This window comes from Vigna unguiculata, chromosome 10, assembly GCF_037176805.1.
Source record: "Vigna unguiculata cultivar grain cowpea cultivar isolate G323 ecotype 2 chromosome 10, ASM3717680v1, whole genome shotgun sequence".
Lineage (NCBI taxonomy): Eukaryota > Viridiplantae > Streptophyta > Magnoliopsida > Fabales > Fabaceae > Vigna > Vigna unguiculata.
The window spans coordinates 8,205,775-8,222,463 of NC_140801.1; the positions used below are offsets into that span (position 1 = coordinate 8,205,775).

General features: G+C 32.0%; 1 long non-coding RNA gene across 1 annotated transcript; it reads right to left on the minus strand.

Annotated features, from left to right (window-relative positions):
* Window positions 1–8,190: 8,190 nt before the first annotated feature.
* LOC114166595 (uncharacterized) lies at window positions 8,191–10,382 on the minus strand. The gene is made up of 4 exons (XR_003599969.2): window positions 9,963–10,382; window positions 9,716–9,864; window positions 8,918–9,027; window positions 8,191–8,829 (listed from the first exon to the last, which is right to left on the minus strand). It is a non-coding gene; the product is annotated as an uncharacterized LOC114166595 (long non-coding RNA).
* Window positions 10,383–16,689: the final 6,307 nt, after the last annotated feature.

Here is a 16,689-nt window from a genome sequence, read left to right on the forward strand (position 1 = left end):
AACTAGGCAACTTTAATATGTACCTTCGTATCACTCAATGAATTTGCTAGTTTTCAGTTGGAGTTGGTCCACACATTGTTGGTCCTCAGGAGTAGCCTCAGCACACCACTAAGATTGCAAAATTCTGAAAATTCACAAGCAAAAATGCAGTCGATGAACCATAATATTTCATATCAAGTTTGAAAGTTGATTAATTTGAACCATAGATGATACCGATGAAAACAATTAAGCACCACCAACACAATTAAGCCCCAACACAACACATAGATTTGTGCATACCTGTATTAAGATCTAGTAATCATGTGAGGTGGGAATAACTAGGAAGAAAGTGACTTATATAATAACTAGGGTTAGATTATATGACTTGGCAATAAAACAAATGCTCATACCTACCCCAATCACTAATCTAACATTTCAATCGCAACAACAAAACACTTCTTTAATCTCAACTCATAACCTCTATATATAGCTTTTTGGCTTCTTATTAATACAAGTATCCAAGAATATCAAATAATTATAAAGTGAAAGGCAACCTCACAAAATCTCAACATAATTTATCAAAAAAGTCTCAGTAAGTATAATCTCAACATAAATTTATGGTTTTACAAATCCATGGAACAAAATGGTATATGAAAAGGTTAGAAAAAGTTTTTTCAATGTTTACTTTTCTCCATTGACGAACTATAAAAGAGCACAAAAACTAAGTAGGGGAAAACAGCAGAAACAAAACTGGCTAGAAGGCAATAAGGAAGGATTTTGACACATTGAAAGTAGAGGACAAGAACTAAAAGATAAAAAACTGAAAACCTAATTTATTCCGTAAAAGCAAAATAAGTAGTGCACTAGAGCATGAGTAAAAGAGGCGAAATCGAAAGAGGACAATGATGCAGGGAAATGAAATCAGGGAGACAAAATTGAATTGAGACGAAAAGGAAAGCATGGAGTTAAAATTGAAAGAATGGTAATGAAATTGAGAGACAAAATTGAGAGTAGAGAGAACAATGTTTATTACCTTGATCTTCAAGCACGTAGGAAGAACTAGAGGCACGCTGAAATCAGAGAGACAAAATTGAAAGCATGGAAATAAAATCAGAATATCGATAATGAAATTGAAATCTTACCTTGACCGAACAGTGAGATGCACGAGCTTCGTCTTCCTCCTAGGCACTAACTGGCAAAATCAGAGAGATGAAATCAAAGAGATGAAATCATATATGAAATAAAAAAAGAAGAACGTTGAGAGACACAGAGGGAGATGATGGAACGGGAGTGAACGCTGCACGAGTCAAAGCTGCTTCTAGGATTTTTGAGAAAAAAAAAGTAATAAATTAGAAATCTAAAATTTACTACAGGTTTTTAAAAGAACCGCTACTAGTTACTCTGGGTTCCTAAAACCTCTATTATATATATTTCTTAGTAGGGGTTAGTATAACCGCAAACAATAAACCTCCAGTAAATTTATATTTTTTTGTAGTGAAAGGTAATTTTTTTTCAAAATTAATTATATATTAACAATAACTTTTTTAACAAATAAATATGACAACAATTACTAAATATCAAACACATATTCAATTCTTCAAAATTAATCAAAGTAAAATTTTGTATTGAAATTATATATTTGTTTAATATATAAAAATAATGAACATGCTATTTGTCCAAAAAATTACTCTTAACAAGCTTATTAAAAAAACTAATGAAAAGAGAGCACGAAGAGATTAAAAAAAGTTAAAACACACTTATTATTTTCAATTTTAATAATTACGAATTTCTCTTTTAGAATAATTCATAGCATGAGTATTAGTTTATGCTCTCCAAAAGAATGTATTCAATAATTTAAAACTTTTTAAAACTATTGTTTTATTTTCTCTTTGATAAAAGTAAAAGTAAAGGAAGGAGTTATTATTTCAAGGTGAACGGGTCAAAATTTAAACAAAACATTGATAAGGTAGGTGACCCATCCATTGAGTAGGCATTTGTGTAGGTTAATATGCGTAGTTGACATCTCTAAATATGTTCGCACACATTCTGATTTTTTTGGAATTGGAGAAACTGAGAAAATTGGTGAATGGTAAAAAATAAATAAACTTACACGTGTAATTTTAAAGAGAAGTGTCAAAAATGAATGGTGAACTTGCACACCGTTTGCAATGTCACGAAAACCGTTAACGTCGTCCAATATTGAAGACCAAATTCATGTGCTTTATAAGAACAGTAACTTAACAAGATCAAACTTTGAAATAGGGACTAAAACCAAAATCGTGTTATAGTTTAGGGACCAAAAACATAGTTAACGCAATTAAAATTTAGGGTGTGCACTTATAAGAAAAATAGACCAAATTTAAGAGTTCAAAATTATTGTCAATTGATTTTGGCAAAACTCAAATCCTAATTCTTTATTTTGGCCAGTTTTTCTGAAATTTAAAATCATTTGTACTTATTGTGAATCATATTTTATCAATCAGAGTGGCGTAGCGGAAGCGTGGTGGGCCCATAACCCACAGGTCCCAGGATCGAAACCTGGCTCTGATATAGAGTGGCTTTTGCTTTTTTATTAACATTGTCCTAATACTGAAATATATCAACCATCACATCTTTCTTGTTAAACACACGCACAAAAACATAGACAGTACAAGAAAAGTAAAATAAATAAATTATAAACATTCCAAATGAATTATAAATCATTATAAAATTTAAGGTTAAGTATGTTTTTAGTCTCTGCACTATGAATATAGTCATTTTAACACAATTACGTTAACTTTTTTTGAAGTGTCGAACAATTACCTTAACCAATTTAGTCCTTTTATTTAGAATTTTGATTCAATTTAGTCCCTCTTTTTTAAACTAATTCAATTTTTTCCTCTCCAATTTGACACCAAATTAACAATTAAGCTTAATTACAACTTAAGTATTCATGTTAAAATAATTTTTAATCATTTATACATCAAATTACTCTCTAAATACTCATGTTATTTTATTTCTTACATTTTTTTCAGTTGTAATTTTTTACACTTGAAATTTTTTACAAATGTAAAAAACAAAATAATTTGAATAGTTAGGTGGAGTAACTGTACAAAAAATGGCATTCAAACTCAAACCACTTCCTTCCTATTTTCACTCCTCTCCCCGCCAAAACCTTAATTTCATACTTTTAAATCATTGACTTCCTCTTTTTTCTCTATGCACAGTTTTTTCCTCTCGATCTCTCTCTCGACTATAACTTCAGCATCCATGTTTAATCACAATGCCCTTCATAATTAATTACACATTTTGAAGTGAGGAAATCGCTAATGAAGGTGAAGAAGAAGAAGAAAAGGAAAAACAAATATTGACGTAGAATTAGAAAAAGGAATTGCTAGTGTTGTTTGTGATTGCATGAGCTACATGTTCATGTCTCCATTTTCATCTTGCAAAATTAGGTACGGATGATGTAATTCACATGTGTAGTTAATCTACTCAAGCATATTCTTAGCATATAAATAGTTTTAATTTTTCTTTTTACTTTAACTAGTCTGTATAACTATTTGACAAGTTCCTAATTAGCCCATGGTGAATAAATTGGAATTTTATTTTGTTTTTTGCAACTTGTCCCGACTGTTGGAATCTCTTCCTCTTCCAAATGTAAGAATAAGCATACTTTGGATTTTTTTTCAATAGTTATTATACATCTAATGTTGCACCACATACTAGTATGCAATCTTTGGAAAGACTTGGATGCTTGGACGAGTTTCTCCAAAGGCCATTTTAGGCAAGAGAAATTACAATAGAAAATGAATGTGACTTCTTCATAAGCAAAATATATATTTTAGGCAAATCGGAAAAAATGAATCTAAAAATGTTCCTGCAGAAACAATAATAGATTATCATGAGACACAAATATTGTCTTACCCAATCATTGAATCTCCAAGACAAGTACTCTACGATCTTGCGGGGCATGTCTTAATATCCAGCTACCGGATGAGGCATCAAAAAGGACTCCAACGATCAAGTTAGCGAGAGTTCTCAAAGTCAAATCTTAATTTTCAGTATTAATAAATTGCATACCTTTAATCGTTAGGTTCCACCTATATTTATAGAATATTAACCATAGATTACCTGGTCCATGGGTTGGGCCTTAAATGGACTCATTGGGTCTCTTTTGGGCTTACATGGGCCTTATCAAAGCCCACGTGTTAGGCTTATGGATTGGCTCTGTAAAGGTAGATGTCACTTTGTAAGTCCAGAGTAGGTGGTCCATACTGATATTTAACTTTGGTCGCTATGTATGGATTAGTTTTGTATATAGTTGATTGGTGGTGTATTCCAAACAGGACTATAGTTGGCGGCTAGGGACGGGTATTCATGGTTGTCGGTCCTATCCGTATAGTATAGTACAAAAAAAAAAGATTTACTATTTTCTAAAAGTATTAGGTACCAGACATAGAATAATTATATGACAAACGCAATGTTACCTTTTTCATACTTATAATAAATGAGTGGTTAATTACATTGTATAAGTTATGAAGAATTTTCCAAGTTCACAATTGAATGGTATTTACAAAAATGTGTAGACTTGAACTCATGCAATTGGGACAAAGGAATTTCAAAAATATATATTTACTATTTTTTTCAAAGTATTAGGTACAAAACATAGAATAATTATGTGGCAAATGCAATATAACCTTTTTTCATAATTATAATAAATGAGTCGTTAATTACGTTGTATAATTTATGAAGAATTTTTCAAGCTCACAATTGAATGATATTTACAAAATGTGTAGGTTTGAACTCTTGGAACTAGGAAAAATGAATTTTGAAAAATATATATTTACTATTTTTTCAAAGTATTAGGCACCAAACATAGAGTAATTAAGTAGCAACGCAATGTTACTTTTTTTCATATATATAATAAATGAATGGTTAATTATGTTGTATACATTATGAAGAATTTTTCAACCTCACAATTGAATGGTATTTACAAAATGTGTAAGCTTGAACTCTTGCAATTTGGAAAAAGGAATTTAAAAAATATATTTACTATTTTTTTAATGTATTAGGTACCAAACATAGAGTGATTATGTGGCAAACATAATATAACTTTTTTCATAATTATAATAGATGAGTGGTTAATTATGTTGTATACATTATGAAGAATTTTTCAAGCTCACAATTGAATGGTATTTACAAAATGTGTTGGTTTGAACTCTTGCAATTGGCAAATGAATTTAAAAAATATATATTTACTATTTTTTTTCAAAGTATTAGGTATCAAACATAAAGTAATTATGTGGCAAACGCAATATTACTTTTTTTCATAATTATAATTAATGAGTGGTTATTTGTGTTGTATACGTCATGAAGATTTTTTCAAGCTAAAAATTGAATACTATTTACAAAATGTGTAGGTTTGAACTCTTGCAATTAGGAAAACTGAATTTTAAAAATATATATTTACTATTTTTTTTCAGAGTATTAGGTATCAAACATAGAGTAGTTATGTGGCAAACACAATGTTACTTTTTTCATAATTATAATAAATGAGTGGTTAATTACGTTATATACGTTATGAGAATTTTTCAAGCTCACAATTGAATGGTATTTACAAAATGTGCAGATTTGAACTCTTGCAATTGGGAAAAAGGAATTTAAAAAATATATATTTATTGTTTTTCTCAAAGTATTAGGTACCAAACATAGAGTAATTATGTGGCAAATGCAATATTACTTTTTTTCATAATCATAATAAATGAATGGTTAATTACGCTGTATACATTATGAAGAATTTTTAAAACACATAATTGAATGGTATTTACCAAATGTGTAGGTTTGAACTCTTCCAATTGGGAAAAATGAATTTAAAAAATATATATTTACTATTTTTTTCAAAGTATAAGGTATTAAACATAGAGTAATTATGTGGCAAACGCAATGTTACTTTTGTTGATAATTATAATAAATGAGTGATTAATTGTTCTTACAGGACCAAATTGTACTCTGACCCTTGATCTTCAGTCTAGAAATTCTTCACTTCTAGTGGTCCTCGTCTAGGGTGCACGTGTGCTTGTAAAAGACACTTTGATGTTTAAGTTAGCACTAGTGTTGTTAAAGAATATCAAAGGATTTCAGGATATATTAATTGTGTAATGAATGCATTGAGTAACGTGCTATATATATTATTTTTCCTATGGGTCTTAATGGGATGGGCTTTTTGGCCCAAAATACCTTTTTCAACCGTTTTTTGGATCCAATGAGATTGGAGAAATATCCACACAGCCCTTGCTATTCTTTGATTCTCTAAGATTCATACTCGATACTCAATCATGGTGGGATGAGGTTGGGTATCTATATTGTGGAATCCTTATTCTCCTGCTGAAGCTAGTACCTAATAATAGGCCATGGTGAATGAGGCCATGTACGAGTACTATGGGATTCTTGATCCCTTGCGGAATCCAGTACCCAATACCTGGCCTTGATAGATGGTCCTGGGTACGGGTATTTATAGGGTTCTTGATCTCTTGTGGAAACTAGTACCTAGTACCTTGCCTTGGTGGATGGGGTCGAGTACGGGTACCATGGTATTCTTGATCTCTTGTGAAAACTAGTACCCAGTACTTGTCTTGGTGGATGAGGCCTATACGGGTATTATGGGATTTTTTATCTCTTGTGGAAACTAGTATCTAGTACTTGGCCTTGGTAGTTGAGGTCGAGTACTGGTATTGTGGGATTCTTAATCTCTTGTCGAAACCAATACCCAATAATTGGCCTTGGTAAATGAGGCTGGGTATGGGTACTCTGGGATTCTTGATCTCGTGTGGAAACCAGTACCTAGTACCTGTCCTTGGTAGATGAGGTCAGGTACGGGTACTGTTGGATTCTTGATCTCTTGTGGAAACCAGTACTTAGTGCCTGGCCTTGGTAATTGAGGTCGGGGTACGGGTAGGACATTAACTACCTTGTATACATTATGAAGAATTTTTCAAGATCACAATTGAATAATATTTACAATATTTATAGGTTTCGACTTTTGCAATTGGGAAAAATGGATTTAGAAAATGCATGTTTACTATTTCTTTCAACTTATTAGGTACCAATTATAAAGTAATTATCTGGAAAATGCAGTGTTACATTTTTCATAATTATAATAAATGAATGGTTAATTGTCTTGTATAGAAATTTTACAAGCTCACAACTGAATGGTATTTACAAAATGTGTAGGCTTGGACTCTTGCAAATGGAAAAAATTAATTAAATAAATATATATTTACTATTTTCTCCAAAGTATTAGGTACCAAACATATAGTAATTATGTGGCAAATGCAATGTTACTTTTTCATAATTATAATAAGTGAATGATTAACTACCTTGTATACATTATGAAGAATTTTTACAAGTTCATAGTTGAATGATATTTACAAAATGGGTAGGATTGGTCTCTTGCAATTGAGAAAAATGGATTTTAAAAAATATGTGTTTACTATTTTTTTCAAAGTATTAGGTACAAACATAGAGTAATTATGTGGCAAACACAATGATACTTTTTTTCATAATTATAATAAATAAGTGGTTAACTACCCATATTAGTTATGAAGAATTTTTCAAGCTCATAATTGAATGGTATTTACAATATGTACAGGCATGGACTCTTGGAATTGGGAAAAATAAATTTAAAAATATATATTTACTATTTTTTTCAATTTTTTAGGTACCAAACATAGAGTAATTATGTGACAAATGCAATATTAGTTTTTTCATAATTACAATAAATGAGTGGTTAATCCATTAACACAATTTAAATTTCTCGGTCTCGGTAACATACTATAATTTATGTCTACCAGACTAGAAAGACATCATGCAACTAAAAAATAAACTAGTTTTTCCATATAGATAAGCCAGAAGGTTTTATAACACAGTGATTCTTGGCATGTCGTACTTAAGAATTACAAACAATCCTATTAAATATAGACAACATAAAAGTAACATTTTTACCACCTCATTAAGCTTTTCATCTCCAGAACTATGTTTCATACAATGACATAAGGGTCTAAGGAAATGCATATAATATATCAATCTACATATTCCAAGTATGTGGGATTATATAGATTTTCATTTATCGAACTGAAATTTTTACAAACTAAACTGAATAATTAAAAAACGGAAAAATTCACGAAAAAAATAACAACAAGCTACCATTAAAAATTGTAATTAACAACAAGCTACCATTGAAGATAATAACACTTATAATAGAACCATGAAGAATAAAAATTCAATGACAAATTCAAACATTGACAATAAGGGTTAAAAACATAAGAAATAAAAGGCTTTGTATTAAGCGCAATATTCATGTTGATTTCATAAGAAACGCCTATAAATTGAAAAACTAAAATCAATATCATGAAATATTTTGTCATGCACCTTGTTGGGGTATCAAATATTTCCTAACATTCAGTCTATTTATCCTCGTTATTCTTAGAACTGCTCAAATTTTGAATATATGCAATGCCCATAGGTTCATTGGTTTGGGGTGTTCCTCATCTTAGCTTTGACATATCCTTTGGCATCTGAAGCCTTCTCCATTCCAGCCTTGTACTTAGCCTTTGCCTCTTGATTCATTGTATTCTTTGTTAACTCATATGATTCCTCCATTGCACGTTTAGGTTGGTCAAAAGTTTCGGCTACTTTGTGGACTCCATATTCATTTCCCACGCCTATGTTATCTTTAGAATCATTTACCTCATCAAAGACATCCACAACCATATTTCCTCAATCCAATGCTTTCACTTTATCCCTAGATTCATCATAAACCTCACTTGCTTTACCATATTTCAAGAATTTCGGAATCATAATCCAAAGCTCCTACAAACAAATCAAAAGATACCAAAATTTAATCAAGAGTCGTACATGAAAGAGATCGATACAGTGGCAATGAATGAACAAATGTTACTTGATGCTATAGATATCATTCTCCCTGCGGCATTTGTGACAACATCTTCTACATTATCCATCATGTGCTCAATCTGTTGTTTTTCTTTATCCTCTTAAGCCTTGAAACTTCTGCCACAATAATTGAAACTAATGAACAAAACGGTAATATTTAAGATTAATTTGACTCAATAAGCAACTTATTATGGTAAGATTTTTTGAAGTTTCCCACATCAATTACATTGACATCTACCTCTTAACATGCTTACCAAATAACATTTATTATCCTATGTTCAGTCTTTTCTTTTTTTCACTAGATATGCTTCTAAGATAATATTCAAAACCGTTAGACAAGAATAATCTTAATCAAAACTTTCGCAGACATGAAAACCTCTCATATATGTAACATAATATTGACTAATATTAGGAAAAGATATAGGTCAGGTGCCATCTTTTATTTTTGAAACTGATAGCTTTATACGTTATAAAACGGAACATGCATGTTGGACCCTCAATCTACTGCCCTCAAAGAAACACCCTAATTCCAACTGAATCAAATTCAAAACAAATAAAGCAAGTTAATGTTATTGTCACTGGATACCTTGAAAAACATAAACCCTATAAATCCCCTAAACCTTAGTGAAAACTTTAATCCACTCACACACTGATAGTACCCTCTACCAAATTTTCCAATTCCAATGATAAGTGCAAAACAACAACACTAATATACAGAGAAAAAGCCTTTGCACCAGCGAAGGGAACAAAACATCAGTGGAAAGCATTCTAATTTCTATTCCAAAGTGAAACATTGAATAGTTACCACAGCAAATTTTTTCGTGGAGGCTGTCAAAGAGAGAAAAGAGGGCCAACCTCCAGAAAGAGATCGAAGTCGCGAACACCAATCCTCCAAGTATGACATTGTTACCTTGCGAGAGACAACCAAGGAAATTAAGGGGTGAAGGCGCGACCCTGTGGAAAAGAAGACAAAACCATGGTGAGGACAGAGGTTGTGAAAGAGATAATCGTTAGATGGGCTTGACAGAATAGTAGCAGTTCCTTTTTCTCACCCTGCATCAATATTGGTTCTTCCTTTTCTTCTTCACCTTCGTTAGCGATTTCATCACTTCGAAATGCATGAGAGATTACGAAGGCATTGCCATGAAACATGAATTTTGAAAGTGTGGATGAGAAAGAGATTGAGAGGAAGAGAATGTGCAAAGAGAAAACTAGGAAGACGATGATTGAAAAGTGAGAAATTAGGGTTCTTATGGGGAGAGGAATGATGATAGGAAGGAAGAGGTAGTGGTTTCAGCTTTAATGCCATTCTTGGTTCTATACATCGATGGATGGAGAATGAGGGAGAACAGAAACGCGAAATGAAAATGGACTGAAAACGTTTCTCTCCTCTGCCACACGGAAAAACTTTTGAAAATTAAAAAAATTGAAAACATATGCTACGTAGAAGCTTGTGAAAAAAATTTCAAAATTTTCTCTTAATAGAACCCACAATTTTTTAAAAAAAGTAATTGTTTCATGTATTTAAGTTTGCACACATTTGAAATATGTGGTTCCTAGTGTTTTAATGTTATAATTATTACTTGTCCACATTTTTATCACATTAATGGTGTTAAAGTATTTGTAAGGGGTCATGTTTAGTGCTTGCGAGAAACAGGTGATTCTTTTCTAATTGCATGAGTGGGGTCACTAGGGTCTTTTTGATAAGTGTGATTTATGAATGGTGGGTTTGTGGTTGAGAATTTTTTATTGTGATATGTGGTTTCAAATTATTCTAAGTACAACATTTATTTTCTTTTTATCTCATTTTATTTCATACTTACACATTTAAAATGTGGGATGCTTGTATGGTTGTCTATATCATCAAGTATCCAATATTTTTATCCAATATCTTTCAAAAAAAAAAAGATAATTTTTTTGGGTGTTTGTATAGTCGTCCATATCATTTGACATCCCTAATAAATGTTTTGGATACTTGTACGGTTGTCTGCATCGTCTGGTATCCAACTCTTTTATTCAAATTTTTTTAAAGATATTTTTTGGAAGTTTGTATGGTCGTCTGAGTCGTCTGACATCCATAATAAAAGTTCAAGTACTTATGTGATTGTTCGCGTCCTCCTAGTACGCGATACGTTTTCTTCTCTTAAAAGAATTCTAAAAATATAAAATTTTCAAAATTAAGAATATTAAACACTAGTTAACTTAAGTCCAATTCTCACTAGCATTCCCTTTCATTCAAGCCCAGCTCTCGCTGGCTCAATTTCTCAAAATATTTTCAAAAAACTATGTGATCCTTGATTCTGCACTGTGAATGGAGATACGTAGGAACAAGACAAGTCCTTGTCAGGTTCACTTACCAAATATTAAAAGGTTTTCCAAATCATTTTCAAATACTTTTTTAAAGACTTACATAGTCATACTTTCTCATTTTTAATGAGAACACGTAAGACCAAGGTTAACCCTTGTCGGGTCCTTTTCACTCAAAGAATATATATTTGTTCGATTTATTTTGTGAAAAATAAATATTAAAAAATAAACACATCTCTTTTGCAAATTTAATTAAATGTACCACCTTCCAGTAGGAGTTGTAGGGTGTTAATATATTCCCTACGCGTAATCGACCCTCGGACCCAAAATTTGGTTTTCGTGGACTTTGTTTAATCTTTATGGTTTTCCATAGTTTTCCAAAATAAACTATGGTAGCGATTTCAAATCTCTTTTCTCAAACAATTTCTTTTTAGTTCATCGTCTCGTCGCGATTTAGGTTGCAACATAGTGGTTCATCTACTTCATCAAAAGTCTCATGATCTCTCACAACAAGTAGTGTATCAATATTTGAGCTTTTATTTCTAGTAGACTCCTCCTCCAATTTTTTCCAATTCCAGTCACTCTGTTAATCAATTTGAAAATCTCGAATCATAATGGCCTTCTTTATTATTGGGTTAAACAACATGTATGCCTTGGTTTTTTTCATCATACCCAATAAACACGTACTTCTTGCTCTTCTATTCAAGTTTGGTCCTATGTTGAGTTGGAACATGACCATAAGCAATGTTGTCGAACACTTTAAGGTGAAACACACCTGGCTTTCTTCCACTCCAGACTTCTTATGGTGTTTTCTCATTCAAGTTAACATGTGGACACCTATTTTTCACATAGATGGTGCACTACATTGCTTCTACCCATAACTCTTTAGGCATGTTCTTGCTTCTCAACATTGTTTGAATCATGTTCTTCCTATCGCCAACTTCATTTTGTTGGGACGAGTATAATGTTGTAAAAAAAACTCCTTATCCCTTGCTCTTTGCAATACTTCATGAGCTCGGATGAAATGAACTTGCCTCATCGATCATACCTAACAAATTTGATAAGCATGTTTATCTCTTTCTCAACCATTGCTTTGAACCTTTTAAACACTTCGAACACCTTAGATTTCATTGTCAAAAAATACACCGAGGTTTTTCCTGAAAAAATCAGTTATGAAGGAAATAAAATACATTTTCCCACTAAAAGACTCAAGGGTAATCGATCCACAAAGATCTGTGTGAATCCATATGAGTTGTTCCTTTGCGCGATACTCAATAGTCCTCGAAAATGAGGTCCTCACATGCTTCTCAAGCACACACTCTTCACAAAATTTCTTTTCAAACTACATAGATGGGAGTCCACACACCATCTCTTTCTTAACCAACTCGGTCAGCCCGCAAAAATGCAAATGGCCAAACCGCAAATGCCATATCATTGTTTCATCATTCACGTCAAGTTTCAAACACCTCTTTTAGACTATCTTCAAGTCTAGCATGTACATATTGTCCTTCTTCATTTCTACTCGATAATCAAATGATCTGACTTTTCTTTCAAGTATAGTACTCGATCTTTCATCAGAATCGAGTAACCTTCCTCCATCAGTTGGCTCATACTCAATACATTGCTCTTGAGATCGGGTACATAGTATACGTCTTTGATTTCTCCAATTCTGCTATTCTTTTGCAGGTACCAAATTGTACCTCGACTTTTTCCCGCTACCTTGGATGCATCTCCAAATGACACGTGTTCGGCCTCAACTATAGTGAGCTCCTTAAAAAGGTTCTTGTCTCCACACATGTGATTACTTGCTCATGTATCAAGGTATCAAACCGAATTAGCTAGGCACCCTAACTCCTTGACATCATAAATAATCCCTCTTCCTCAACATCTTTAGACAGGAAGTTTGTTTCCTTCTTGCTCTCAAATTAGCAGTCCTTCGTGAAATGTCTGACCTTCCCACAATTATAACATTTGATTCATGAGTTGCAATTCTTAGCAAAATGATCGTACTTCCCACATGTCAAGCACTCAACTCTTAAGTTGCTTGATTGTCCTCCTCGACCTCTACCACCATGAACTCTACTTTGTCCTCGGCCATGCCAGTTTTGTTGATTGGCTTGTTATTTACCTCTTTCATATCCTCATCTACCTCTACCACCAAGGCCTTGAGTGCTCTAAGTATAAGGAACCTTCTTCTCCTTAATGGTTGCCTTTGTTTGAAGTGCTTGATTGAAAGACTCCACCTTCTTCTTTCTTATCCATTGCTCATGCACCTCAAGTGACCCGTTAAACTCTTCCACTAAGAGCACTAACAAGTCCTTGGACTTCTTGATTGCACAAACAATATTCTCAAAGTCGTTAATTAACGACCTTAAGATTTTCTCCACCACTCAACAAGTGGATAGTGTCTCTCCATTCCTTTCGAGTTGTTTCACCATGGTCTCAACACGAAAGACGTACTCGGCAACCCCATCTTTCATTCTCATGTTTTCAAGCTCACCTTTCAGAGTTTGAAGTCTGACTTGCTTCACACAATTATCCCCTTTGTATTCCTTCTCTAGAATATTCCATGCTTCTTTTGAAGATTTATCATTTTTTTATCTTCTCAAACTCGGACTCATCAACAACTTGATACAGCACGTACAAAGTCGTTTTGTCCTTTACCCACATTACTCTCAACGTAGTAGGCGGGCAATCGTCTATTCTTTAATATCATATGGTTCTTAATGCCCATTTTGGACCACATCCCATACTTCCTGGGAACCAAGTAAGGCCTTCGTTTGCAAACTCTAATTGTCATAGCTGACACCTTTTGATAACTTTGGCAAGGGCATGTTGTTATCTAAGTTGGCCATCTTGATCAAACTCTCAAACTCTCAAACACTCTCTAAAGCGCTTAGACACTAGAGTTCTGAAGCTCTCATGCCAATTTATTGACAAACAGGTCTTCGGATAAACACTCTTGTATATTATATCTTGTTGTATTTTACAATGAGGAGTACATTGTCAATTTATAGATTTTTGGACATGGTCCTTCAACTACATGCATTCAATACAACCATTACCTAAACCATAATTAATGAACCCTAGTACATGTCACAATCATTACTAGATGTACTCCTAACATTTACATTTTTCAAAGACATTTCTACCAACACCATTAAATGCAACTACTAACATTTAAGTTTACCCAACAATATATACATTTTCATTACGGAATCCTTTTATTATCCAAAAATATTGTGCTCATTTATGGCTTATTTTGACTTATTCAAACCGAATTTAAACAAAACTTGAATAATAAAGACAATTAGAACAAATTAGTTTTTTGTTTGAAAGTGTGTTAGACGATATCCTTTGATCGTCTAATGAACGTATTAGACAATATCTTTTAAGTGTCTGGTTGAAGAGAAAAACAAACTTTGATAGAGACTTTCAATTGCATAAACACACATGTCAAAGAGATAAGATATATAAATTCACTTTAATGTTATCAGCAAAATCATTGGGTGATCTTTACACAAAATAGACAATCTGATGCATGTCGTCTGATCAGTACAAGTTTGGAGACATTTGAGCTTAATAATATGATTAATTATCTAATAATTACAAAGTTATATCATTTGACCTTAAAAAAATTGCTCATATGATGAGTACAAAGTAGAGCTGTCAAAACGGATAACCCAGCCGACCCGGTTCGACCCATCACGAGTTGATTATTTAGTGAGCCAACCCAACCTGGTTCACTTTTTAGTGAGCCAAAAAAATTTGAACCCGGCTCGGCCCACCACGGGTTGGCGGGTTAAACTGGTTGGCTCACGGATTGACTTAATTAAACAAAATACAATTTTTTTATTTTTTTTTTCAGTCTAAACTAAATTATAATTCTAATTAAAATCTAAATAAACTTTAATACAATCCAACTACAAACCAAAATAAAAAAAAATACAAATTATTTGTGTTGGCTAAAACAATAAACCTAACATGACCCAAATATAAAGTCCAACTTAATAAAAAACACTTGTGTAACTCTTTTATCTGCGAGTTAGTAAGCCAACCTGGCTCACCACGGGTTCAACCCAGCTGAGCCGAGTTCTAGATGAGTTCGGTCAAAAATCAACCCGTATTGAAATTTGTAAAAAAATTTCAACCCAACTCGAACTCGTGGTAAGCCGGGTTGGCTCGTAAATTCCTACCCATTTTGACAGCTCTGGTACAAAGTTAGATTGTCTTGTTTAATTATTCTATCATCTTCTACTAACATGGAAAGCAACAAGTAACAACATTCAATAGCAACAATTTAACATACTTTTAAAGGCAAACTCACTTTTCATAGATAAATTGTTATACCATTAAATAACTTTTATGCTTGAAGTGACTTATCTATTACTTTGAATTCCGGCAAATAATAGTAATAATCTTCTTTCTTGCATCCTATTCACAAATACACATCCACTATTACATTAAGAAAAACCACAACACTAGACAAAAAAAAAAACATAAAAGAATGAAGCATTTATGTCAATATCCTTGTAAAATTGCATAAGGCACAAGGTTAACAGTAGCTTTATTCTATTTCTAGAATCTTTTACATTATCACTCACTTACGTCACAGTTGAATTGGAAATTGGTATGTACTTCACTTTCACAAATCACTTGTTAATTACATTGTGGTTAATTTTAATTTAACAAAAAAAACATATTTATAAGATTACAAATTTAGAAATGTGCTTAAAGAACGGTATTCCTGTTATTTACATTTCTTCAAGACTTTGTTTCGGTTTTGTAAACTTTTTCTCTTAAGATCTTTATTTGAAATTTATAAATTATTGTTTAAAAAATTATTTCAACTATTTATTATTATCCTTCCAAATTTTCTCGTTGATATCATTAACTTTTATGTTTACAGCGTTTGATTTTGGATTTGTTATCATTAAGTTTTCTCATATAACTCAAAATTTCTTAATTTACATAAAAATTAATTTTAACTTGTACAAAAGTTTATTTTATTTATTTATCTCATAAAATTATTTAGGTAAAAATTTTATCCAAAAGTCCATACATCCATTTTAAACAAAAAAAAATTGCATCATGATTCCTTCTTGGAAGTTCTCTTTTCATATAATTTTTTTTTTTGTTTCTACAATTCATTGGATACTACAAAAGTTGACAACACATTTTCAATTTATTAGTTGACAAAACTGACTTGTAAGATAAAGTTTGCACTTACTTATATATCTTATATTGATCTTCTTTCTAATGTCATAATTTATGGTTGATAGTATATTAAGATATAAACTTTAAATCTAACTCAATTTTATTAAACCATCTTGTAAAGTAAAATTTATATTTATTTATATATTTTTAATTGACTTTATGTGAGACGTTCAATCAAGATCTAATGTCCTATTTGTGTTTTCATGTGGAAGTGAAAAATTGTCCATTACGAAATATGTTATCCAGAATCTAATT